The sequence below is a fragment of the Limulus polyphemus genome, unplaced genomic scaffold (assembly GCF_000517525.1).
Source record: "Limulus polyphemus unplaced genomic scaffold, Limulus_polyphemus-2.1.2 Scaffold41, whole genome shotgun sequence".
NCBI classification, from domain to species: domain Eukaryota; kingdom Metazoa; phylum Arthropoda; class Merostomata; order Xiphosura; family Limulidae; genus Limulus; species Limulus polyphemus.
In genome coordinates this window covers 912488-924622 of record NW_013665651.1, presented here as the reverse complement: position 1 = coordinate 924622, position 12135 = coordinate 912488, and the positions used below count along the sequence as shown (strand labels likewise).

The window sequence follows — 12135 nt, the reverse complement described above, 5'->3', positions numbered from 1 at the left end:
TGGGCAGAGCACAGATACCCCATTGTGTAGCTTTGTGCTTAATTACAAACAACAACAATAAAATGGATGACTAAAAGTTACGGAACCGTAACAGCAATATGAGGATTACATGTGGAAACAGATAAAATAGATATACGTTAAAATACGGCCGAAATGAAGGCCTTCGCATGGAGATCGAAATATCAGTCCCACTTAAGAAACAAGGGAAGAGCAGTCCATTACAAACTTTCAACCTTATAAAATGAATAACTTTTTAGTAATCGAACGTAGGCATGATTTTCTATATTATTCAAAAAGCGCATTTATTTTGTTTATAGATATATGTTTCAATCCTAAGTTTGATTGAACTGGTAAAATAAATTATCTTTGCACTCAATGATGACCGTATTTACTGTTATGAAAACTTGCATAGATAATGGGCGTATATTTTAATCCAGAACTTTAATCATTGCACTTATAGTATACGTACAGGGTGAGTCAAAAGTCCTGATATTCTCTATTGTAGAGAAGTAGGTGTGGAATATCGAAAAGCTGTTGACATAGGGTTATTAGATGTATCGGGGCTCATTTGATACCTAATATTTCGCCATAATATAAAGGTCAAATCAAGGTCAATCAAATTCCATCTGTAAAAGTATCAGCTTGCGCAAAAAATGTCAATACAAAAGTTGTAGCGCACAACGATATTCTTCAAAATGTTTTTCTCTTTGTGATTATACGTTAATTGAACATTTTTCGTTTTATTACAGGGTGAGTCATAAATTATGCAAATGAACATCTACCAACTTTCCTGTTCTGCTTCTGGAACTTACTACACGTTTCTATACCCACTTTACCCTGTATTGTACTGCTTAAAATGGTGTAAAATATTCCTCACAGCCCAGAGAATCAATGATCCACAGAAGATGACTGTTACACATGGTGTTACTTTACGGAGAATACCAACGGAATTCTGTAGCAACAGCAAGAATGTACGCGACAAGACACCCGTACTCATCCAAAATTGTACCCACTGTTCCCTGTCTTCAAGAAACAGGCTCTACCAAACTACGACGGTGGCCAGATTTCTATTGCACATTATATGATCCGACGAGCTACAGTTTTAGCGGGATGGATTGGTCAATGCCCATAATGGCCACTACTGGGTAACTGACAGTTCACATTGTCTGCGGCAATACGACAATCAAGTAAAATGGCGTACTAATGTGTAGTGTGACATTTATTGTCATCACATAATTAGATTAATGTTCTAGGACAAGAAACTAACAGAGAATTATTTTGTGGATCTGATTCTATAAGACATTGTGACTAGATTTGTTGATGATTTCCCAGAGGATGTGGTTTCAACCCATTTCCGCAATTGCTTATATGAAGATTCCAGAACAGTGGATTGGAACTTATTACATCAAAGAACGGGTATATGCCACATCCATTACAATTTTGCAAGAACGAATTCGTGTGGCATGTACAGAAATTCCCGTGTAATTCTTTACTAAGATTCACTATTTCATTTTTTTTTAAGTTATATTGATTTTGAACATACGCATACTGTATTTTTTGTTATTATTTTCTGATGAATTCAGGAGAGCAATGTTCAATAAATAAACAGCGTTTTTTGAGGTAATATCATTGTGTTATAAAACTATGTGCCGACAAATTTTACCTGAGACTGATAGTTTCAGAAATAACATTTGGATTACCTTGATTTGGTTTTTATACCATGACATTATGAGCCCCAATATGCCTAAACACTCTTTGTCAACAAATTTCCGATTTTTCCCACTTGCTTAACAACAGTAGGAAAAATCAAGATTTTTGACTCACCGATATACACAAGAAAGTATATGTGTTTCATGACTGCCGTAGTATTTGTTTGTTCTCGAGTATTCGCGCAAGACTAATCAAAGACTAACTGCGCTAACCGTCGCCAATTTTAAGCTGATAGATTAGAGAGAAGTCAGCTAATCAACAACATCACCTCCAACTCTTTGGCTACTCTTGTCTCACCGAATAGTGGAATTTAATCATCACCTTATAACACACTCAAAGCTGGCCCGGCATGGCCAGGTGGTTAGGGCGCTCGACTCGCAATCTCGCCCTTTCAGCAGTGAGGGCGTTATAATGTGACGGCCAATCACCCAAGAGTTTGCAGTGGGTGTTGATGACTAGCTAGTTGCCTTCCCTCTCGTATAGTTTGCGCGAAATTCATAACAAACGCTCAAAGCCCTACAGTATGAAGCGCTATTTAAAATTGTTGATTATTATTATTTTTATTATTCTTTGAGGTCCGCAGCAGTCGCGCGTGCTAACCACTAGACCAGGCTCAGCACTTGCTGTAATAATATTATGTTTACATATGACAGTACTGAATAAGCTTGTTTGTTTTGAATTTCGTGCAAAGCTATACGAGAGCTATCTGCGCTAGCCGTCCTTAATTTAGCAGTGTAAGACTAGAGGGAATGCAGCTAGTCACCACCAACCACCGCCAAATCTTAGGCTACTCTTTTCACCAACGAATAGTGGGATTGACCGTCACATTATAACTGAAAGGGCGAGCATGTTTGGTGGGACGGGGAATCGAGCCCGCGACCCGCAAATTGCGAGTCGAGCTCCCTAACCACCTGGCCATGCCGGGCCATTGAATAAGCAAATTCCCAAAAACAACAACAACAACAAAAACACGTCCTGGAACACTGTTGCAGGTCTCACTAATTATTGTGGATTTACAAGGATTTTAGATCGTGTCACATCTCTTACAAATATTTGCCTCATATTTTAGATGCTTGTAGAGTATAAAAAAACTATATTTTTATCTATAAGGACACTGAGTTTTTGCTATATTATTAATATTAATAAGAACTACTGAGTGAAATTAGAGAAGAGTGTATAATAAAACGTCAACCACGCTATACTTGCTATATCCAGTGTCGATGAGACCTTTTGTCCAATACCATGGTTCTTCAGAACGGCTGGGATACAACAGACACGAGAGACATTTGCCCACGAGGGACAAATGAGTATAATTTGTTATACATTAACTGGTTGTTTTTCTTAACAGCTTCGAAATTCTGAGAAGTAAGTTGAAAATTATCATCCCTAATCCCCAGAGAAGGTCAGACATAACTAGTGGCTACCGTGCTGTATTGTAAACCAGAGGATTCATGGTTCGAGTTCAGTTCCCAGAAACACATGCTTCTTGGTTTGGGCCGTGGGTGCCCTCTATAAGCGTGTCAGTCAATTCCCACTATACCGTCAGACAAGGATAGTCCAAGAGTTGGCGGTGGGTGCTGTTTACTAGTTATCTTCCCTATAGTTTATCACTTCAAAATTAGGGACGGCTTATGCACAGATAGCTCCTATACGACTCAATTATTTTTATGATTGACAGCTTGGATAGAAGGGTTTATTAATAATTCAAAAGTTCATTTATACAAGGTTTACTAAGAATTACTATTGTTCGTAGATTCAGTAAAACACAAAGTTATTAGAATCGAAGTGTTATTAATAAACAAGTTCTTTTGCGCATTTGTAACAAATGATGCTTAACGGATCCCCTGTACTTCTTTATGTCAGGAAATGGGGCGTTTTTGTAATAGAGCTTTTATCATGCCATAATAGCTATTTTGTTTCATTAAGGAAGTCAGATAAAGGCTGTTATTAAGATGAGAATAATTAATTAGAAGCACAAAACCAAGACTAATGTTCCTTAAAAGGAGACCACAAAGGCGGAGGTCACAACACTTTGAAGTCACATTTGGTCTATTTCACACAAGAGACTGCATCACAGCTGGAAGTATCGTAAATCAGCATGTACAGATCGTATTGCTTCGTTTTTGATAGTTGTGTGTGTGTGTACTTTTTTGGATAAATTCAACAAGTAAAAAATAAGTAAGAAAGAAACGCTCGGCGCATGAATATTCTTGCATTTTCTGTGTGGATATTACTGGCTGAAAGCCAAGTGTCTCCTCTAACTTAGCATCAGATGTATGCCACACGCACAGCTCCATCATAGAAGATTTCATGGACTGTTGGAGAAATAGGAGATACGACGGTGATGACGACATCTTGTTTTTGTCGCTCTTAATTAACAATGATGTTTTATTACATGGACTATTTATTCATAAACATTCTCGAATTGTAAAGAAAGCTAAAGAGTTTGGAGATTATACATCTTTGCCTCGTTAGAAATATCAGTTAAATACATAACTCTCAAGTGATGTTACACGATATTTTATGTAGTCTAAGTAAATTTTCTGTCCTAATATGTTTGCAATAATTCTAATTTATGTACTCTCACCGCACCGCGAAAGCGTGGAAAGAAAGTTTCATAAACTGTAATTGTTTTGTAGCAAATTCTGTAGCTTTGCGAGGAGTCAAACACCTAGGATCAAATTCTTTTTGAGGTTGGATAAGGAAGAAAATTTAATTTGCCTGCATCATTATCTTATATTATTTTATTGCTTGTAACAAGTGACCTTAAATGGCTCCTCGTTTGTCCCAAAATATTTTACAAAATTCTCGTCTTACACGTTTTTGTTTGACTAAATATGCCAAGTAGTTTTGATTAGCATATCTTAATTTTAATTCGATGACGAGAAACCCACTTTGAGACTAATAATGGTTGGAGACGGCTTGAATGGGTAATGAAGAAAAACTTTAATATAAGTTTAACGTAACAGCAAATGTCATCATCTGATAATGAAAAAACCTTGTCGAAACGTTGTACATTTGCTGTTACGTTAAACTCATATTAAAGATTTTCTTCCTTGCCTATTCAAGCCGTCTCCAACCATTATTATATCTTAATTTTATTTGGTTGTAATTATACACCAGGCGATTTTACTATACTCTCATCTTTATTTGATTTTTTCTCAGTTTAATTAATAACCCATTCTGATTAACATTTGCTATTACACAACTGTTTTTTTTTGTCAGTATACTTCATGTTGTCATTTATTTCTCGTTGCACTTTTTTTTTCTGGTTTGATTGAATATACCACACGTTTTGATTAGGTCATTACGTGATTGATTTCGTTTCACCCTTTTGATTTTGTTTTTTGATGAAATATACCACACGTTTTGATTATGTGATTACGGGATTGATTTCGTTTCACTTTTTTTTGGTTTGATTAAATATATCACACGTTTTGATTAGGTTATTACATGATCTTATTTACTTTTCTCTTATACTTGTTTCAGGTTTTCATACAAAGCTACACAAAAGGCTATCTACCTTATATAACCGTCCCTAATTATGAACTGATAGACTAGAACAGCTCATCAGGAGAGCATTCACTCTTGGGTTACTCTTATCTGACTAGTTGGATTTAACCACCATTCTTACAGCGTACTAACGACCCCAAAGTAGGGAGTTCGTTTTTGCAACAACGAGATGCGAACGTGGGACCCTCAGATTCACATTCCGGGAACGCTAGCCAATAAGTCATGCATGGTCCCTTATTTGACGTAATTTATGTGTTGAAACTAGTCATCATAAATTAAATTTGGCTCTCTTCATTATATGGTTTGTTCTTGTCATATGGACCAGAATAATTTACATAGTTCTTCACATTAAAGATTTAGATTATATTTTGTTTGCATGAGTTGACATAGAACTGTCCCTAACCAGGATGGTCTGAATGTGATTGGCTAATAAATCATTTTTGTGTGAAACTTGGCTAGTGTAACCGTTGGGAGAAAGATGTGTTAACACGCCTAATAATGAATCCAATAAGTTGTTTTAACTGGTATAATCCATGTCAATAAACTTTGCGTTTATTACATTTTCCTTTTGTTCTTCTTTCGCCTAAATGCCACATGCTGGCCAAAATTCAAGCCTTTTTTTTAATTGTGGTTTTTACCTTTTATCCATCGTATTAATGAAAAATGAAGTAGAACTCACTTTTTTTGACCAATCATGAGCAGAATTACATTTGAGTGGCAAAGTATTAATTTTTACACTTTTCTTTTATTCATTTTACCCTCTCCAGTCCCCTTCTTTCTGTCCATCTAGACTATAGCTGTGTATTACATGCAGAATGACCTATTGGAGTTATAAAGATGACAAACTATGACCTATTTCAAGTTTCATTTAGATCACAGGATACCAGATAGATCGGAGAAATTCCACTTTTGGATGTTTAGTACTCGCTAGGATTTTATCAAGCTTTCCCTAGCATCATTCACTGACCTCTTTTTCACCAGAAATTAGGTTGTGCCCTGGCTATCTGACGTAGCTAATAGCTTTGTTAGCCCTAAAAGTAAAAAGTACAGAATCATATACACCATAGTTTAGTCATTAGCAAAATCTGAGCGTGTCAATACTTTAATATGAAATTTCTCCCATACGCCTAGAGGGACAGTATTCAGCACACAACATCTCAATTGTTGGAGCGACACAACAAGAAGAAATAAAAGGCCAGTCAATCGAGCAAGTTCAACACCATTAAGTATAGGAGATGGTGCACAGTTGTCTAAAGCTGTACATGTGTTGACGTGTTTTGAAGTTGTACCTTTAAACAAACCCACAAACAGGCAAAAGTCAATGGCACAGTCAACTGTGTAACAGTCTACTACGAAGCAACCAGCTTCTGCAATTCTTGTTCCCATCAAAGGATTATGTCAGTCAACTTAGATCCAACAGGTATAAATACCTTGGACAGGTCGTCAGTATTGAACGAATATAGTTCCTTTTTACATAAAAAGTAAATTAATGCAAGGAGAACTGGAAATACATAAACATCCATCCATTTTCAACTGCGGAAGTCCACGAACTTAAAAATATACTGCTTCTACATAACATATGGTGAAAAAAGATCAGCCATTTCTTCTAACACCCTCATCCATTCACAAAAAGAGGGTAGGAAACATCTAATGACCATATGTCACCTTTAGATTTAATTATAAGAACGTATTAGTGAAAGAAAAGAGAAATATGTAACAGTATGTAAGCTACAATATATCTGCTATATCCCGTACTCCTGGTTCCATATAAACACATCCTTGGAGGGTACTTTTGTCTGTCAGTTCCTTCAGGTATGGTTGTTTATTCAACAATAGCAGTTCAGAGGTTTGTTTGGAAAACTTTGATGCACTTGTGGAGATGCGAGTTGAAGTTTCTGGTGGATATAGATGTCACTTCACCTATACTATGTCTGAGTTTAAACAAAACTTCTTGCACACTTGATATTGTTGATGCATGATTGTGAAAACAACCTCCACAGTTTTCTGATGTGTTCATGGGACTGGTGACTTCTTTTACAAGACTAGCATAACTCGTCTCTACAAAGATATGGGCAATGCATACTCAATCAAACAGTCACCACACCAGCTGGCATTGACCATCCATGAAATAGCCACACCGAAAATAGACCAAATGTAACAGAACAGTATTATACAACCCTCATAAAGTGTCTGGTTATGACGAGGAAGGAAGAAAGCATATTAGATTGGGTGTAACTTTCCACAAGATGAAAGTGGTAAGATGTACTGACAAATTTCTGCTGCCAAATACAAATAAATATTCAAACACACTAGGATTGGTTCAGCAATTTAGACTCAATGTCCAGTTTTTGATTGGTCACATTTGATAACGAAAACGGCCTTTACAACTAGAGTTATCCTGCGTCATGCCATTTAAATCGTATACTGTATTGGTCATGTGGCTTGCAATGGAGACATGCCTAATCAATGTGGATGATGTGTTAGCTTTTAATGAAAAATTTTAAAGGTTCTTTGGCCTGTGTCTCAGTGTATATGGTCTGAACTTAAGCATACACAAGTGGAGTTCATAGGTCATGTTGTACTAAAAGAATAGTTTATTCATTAACCCTATGACGATGGTAATGAATAATAATTGAGAATAACACATGAATGAAAAGTAGTAGACAGTCTTCTTGGATTCATTTCATATCGATGATGTTTTGTGGCCAATTTTTCATTAATACTAACACCTCTGCCATCAGTGAATAAGAGTTTCAATCATAAAAATGCACTCTAATCAATGCACCAGTGTTAGCTTATTCACATCAGAATTCTTCATTTATCTTGAGTTTTAACAGTACTGGCAGTGGTAACATAGTTGTCGTCTTACAAGCAGTGTAGTATGGAGCACATGATCACACATGATATCGTCGAACAATGAACATGATGGAGTGCTATAACAACACCATAAAAAGGAACTTCCGTGAAAAATGTTATGCTTTATCTATATTATGACTAATGACAAACTGGAGTTCAATCCTCTATGGAACTGTTGATTGCACAAATTTCTGAGGCAAAACATTATTTAGACTTTGACAATACAAGAACTGGAGAGTTATAGCGAATGCCATACACTAACATGAACTAGTATAACACGTCAATACAAAGATGGTTGCATCCTTATTAACATGTGGACCCATGGTGCTGATACTGTACTCTGTGTAGATGTGAGTGTTCCAAAGTAAATACTAGCTGTGCCAGGACCAGTTTTGACAACAAGTAGCAAACTAATCACTCTTATGAATAGTCCTGTACATACTCATTTCTTCTTGAAGAATGAGAAGAGTAAGTGATGTGTGTTTGGTTTCTAACGGTTACTTATCAAGTTGGCCAAAGCTAATTTTTTTTATCATTAATATAGTTCAAACTGTTGTTGTAATTTTGGCCAAACAATGCATTAGCCATTTTGGTACTCCAGAAGAGATCCATACGGAATAGGAAGTAAATTTCAACAGCATGTTTTTTGGTAATTGGTGCTGTGTGTTTAGGAAGTGGTGAAGATCTGGTTAAATGGAAGTCAAACATTGAAGCTCACGATTTCCATGTTTGTGTGTCAAGACCAGACCAACAGGGATGATAACTTTATATATAAATATCTTACGATGGAATATGGGGCTATTCAATAATAACTCTATTCTTACTTATGTTTGAACATTCAAACCAGAAGAGACAAGACACTCTTGTTTGGCCTTACATACAGCCCACTGCTTAATTTAAACATGCCCCAGTGCACACAGGTGTATGTAGGATGGTTTTATACAATGGCGGTAGATGTGTATGAACATAAGCCATTAGTTTGGTAAGAGAATTATGTAGTAGAATAGAGGGGTTACAATAAGTATGGTGAATAAGCACAACTAAAAAGTGAGTGTGCTTTAGAACAAACATGTCATCTGTATGTATGTAAAATGCCCAACTTTGGGTAGACTTATCACCATCTTTTCATCTGGAAACATAACACGTCACATTATGAATTTCAGCATTTCTATGGTTCTCGGGTCCCCTAGTGGGACAGTGGTGGGCCTATGGATTTACAATGCTAAACTCAGGGGTTCGATTCCCCTCAGTGGACACAGCAGATAGCCCGATGTGGCTTTGCTATTAAACACACACACACACACACACTATGGTGCCCGGAATTATGTTGATCATGTAAGCAAGTTAAAACTGTATGTTATGGAGAAGCTGCTCATCCATTGGAAGAATCAGGAGCCATTGACAGAGGAGTTGATGTGTGCTCAATTATACTGCCTGGAAGAGTGGACAAGATGTAGCAACGCACCACCCATCTACTATGGTTGGGATTGAACACAGAGCAACAAAAAATAAATAAAAAAATCTAGTCACGACCCTTACCTTTCAAACCTTCGGTGATTTTTGTTAATAACTTTCATCACAGGAATAACTTGAAATAGTTTCAGATGTTATGTGTCGTTCATGTATATGAGGGAAAGGGTGACTTTTCAGACAGTTGTCACACATAAAAGACAAATAAGTAAAACCAGTATACAACTAGGATGTGGGAAGGATAAACTGTACTTTAATAGAAGAGTTATGTCTAGAGGTAAGATCCACATTGTGATAGGTATGCATCGCCTATCAGATTTAATCTCTATTCACAAACATCACAAATGAAAAAAATATGAAAAGTAGATGTGGATGTTTGACATCCGTATGCATGTGCATACGGATAATAAAGAAGTACGAGTCAAGATTGCTTATCTTAACAGTGATAGTGCTTTTGCAACATTGGATTTGATGATGAAATAAATTTTACAACTAAATGTATATATATATATATATATGTGTGTGTGTGTGTGTGTGTGTTGTTTTGCAAACAAAAGATTGGTTCGCCTCTAATTCTAAATGTGGAGCTACTACTTTCTGCTTGAATTACATTTCATTAATTTTTTTCCCATCTGTTGGCTTAAGAAACAAGCCACATTGTCATATTACTTAAAGGTTGACTTGTTATTCAGAGTTAAGTTACTTTGATGTGAAAATGACATAGTTTTTTAAACATGCTTAAACCTCTTATTCAAAATGTCGAATTTTGTTATTAATGCATAGAAAACTAATTGACTGCCTTTTAATCGTACATTTTAATTATCTGTATTGCACCCTGAAAGAACAAATTTCATGATGCCCTTCCAATTGAAACCAGGTTGCCAGTAGTTAGTCTAGTTCTGATATTTAACTCATGTCTGAGGGGAGGCAACATTGATTGCAACCTTTACTGTAGGAGATTAGAAAGATAGTACTGGTTTGCAGTGTATGATGTCACTAATTATCTGAGGATGTAATATATAGCGTGGCAGATATGTGACAAATTTGGCACAATATATTCACATCCAGAAGAAAGTATCACATTTGGTAGTTAAGGATTTGAGATCTGTTGATTTAAAATGTTACGGAAGCCAGGGGATTCAAGTGCTCCCTCATGTTCAAAACTGTAAAAGTTGGCGTCAAAAGTCTGGTCTCTACGCAAAATTAAAGTATCTATACGAGGCTTTTTAGTCATAGGTAAAAACTAAAGAAAGGCAGAAAACATCCTATCACGGTGAATCTGCATAAATAAAATGATAGTCATCATACTATTGGTAATGTAATTTGAACAAAGTAATGTACGATGAATATTTAAAATTATCTGGTCTGGAGTTGGCATCCTCTCAGAAGATTCGATGTCATGGTGTGCCATGTCTTCCTTTCCTGCGCCGCTCTGAAGTATCCTGCATAGTCCAGTTATACTCACTCACATATGTCTTTCATCCAATTCCTTCTTGGTCTCCCCCTTTGTCTTTTTCCATTGGTCTTACCCTCCAATAATGTTCTCGGTATTGCCTGCATTTAAAATTATACAGTATATATATATATAATATGATATAATATTACACGTACATATACACATACACACTTATATTACATATCAGTATAATATTAACTGTGTGTTCAGGAACTCTTACAAAACAACGCATTCTATAATTATCATTCTTATGAAGTTTCTACAGTTGCTGGTTCAAGAAGTTTCAATTCACCTAACATCAACGAGAATGTTTTTCAAGTTGTCACAACTGATGGATCTAAACTTAGACTCCTTCTCACCCTCTAAAACAGAACTGTATTCTAAGAACTCATTAGTGAAAGCAATGGAGAATATGCTATAATATATCAACCACACTACATCTACCAAAGCTAGTGTCGATGAAGCCTTTCGTCCAATATCGGGATTAATCAGACCGACAGGGATATGACAGATATGGTAGTGGTCTACATATTTATCATCAATTTGTATGAACAACAACTGTTAGGGTGTGAATCAAATTATGTATGCCAGATTCTTAGTTAAGAATTAGTAACACAACATTATTCATTTTATTGAAACACTGTTTACTTGTTTATTATTGTTTTTATTAGAATTAACTTCATTGTTATTCATAAGAACTCGGTGACTGTTTACTTGTTTATTATTGTTTTATTAGAATTAACTTCATTGTTATTCATAAGAACTCGGTGACTGTTTACATGTTTATTATTGTTTTATTAGAATTAACTTCATTGTCATTCATAAGAACTGGCGACTGTTTACATGTTTATTATTGTTTTATTAGAATTAACTTCGTTGTCATTCATAAGACTTGGCGACTGTTTACATGTTTATTATTGTTTTATTAGAATTAACTTCATTGTCATTCATAAGAACTGGCGACTGTTTACATGTTTATTATTGTTTTATTAGAATTAACTTCATTGCCATTCATAAGAACTGGCGACTGTTTACATGTTTATTATTGTTTTATTAGAATTAACTTCATTGTCATTCATAAGAGCTGGCGACTGTTTACTGTTATATTGCTTTATAGAATTAACTCCATT

The 12135-nt window shown here is 35.7% G+C and overlaps 1 protein-coding gene across 5 annotated transcripts in view; it reads left to right on the top strand.

Annotated features, from left to right (window-relative positions):
* Positions 1-12135, top strand: part of LOC106461965 — a 77044-nt gene that overhangs the window by 29916 nt on the left and 34993 nt on the right. For 2 of the 5 annotated variants that reach the window (XR_002611119.1, XR_001290961.2), the window contains one exon: positions 750-1583. The exons of the other annotated variants lie outside the window; for them this stretch is intronic. The gene's annotated coding sequence lies outside the window, so the exon portion shown is untranslated. Of the gene's footprint in view, positions 1-749; positions 1584-12135 lie in introns of those variants that run through there. 5 annotated transcript variants of the gene reach the window in all.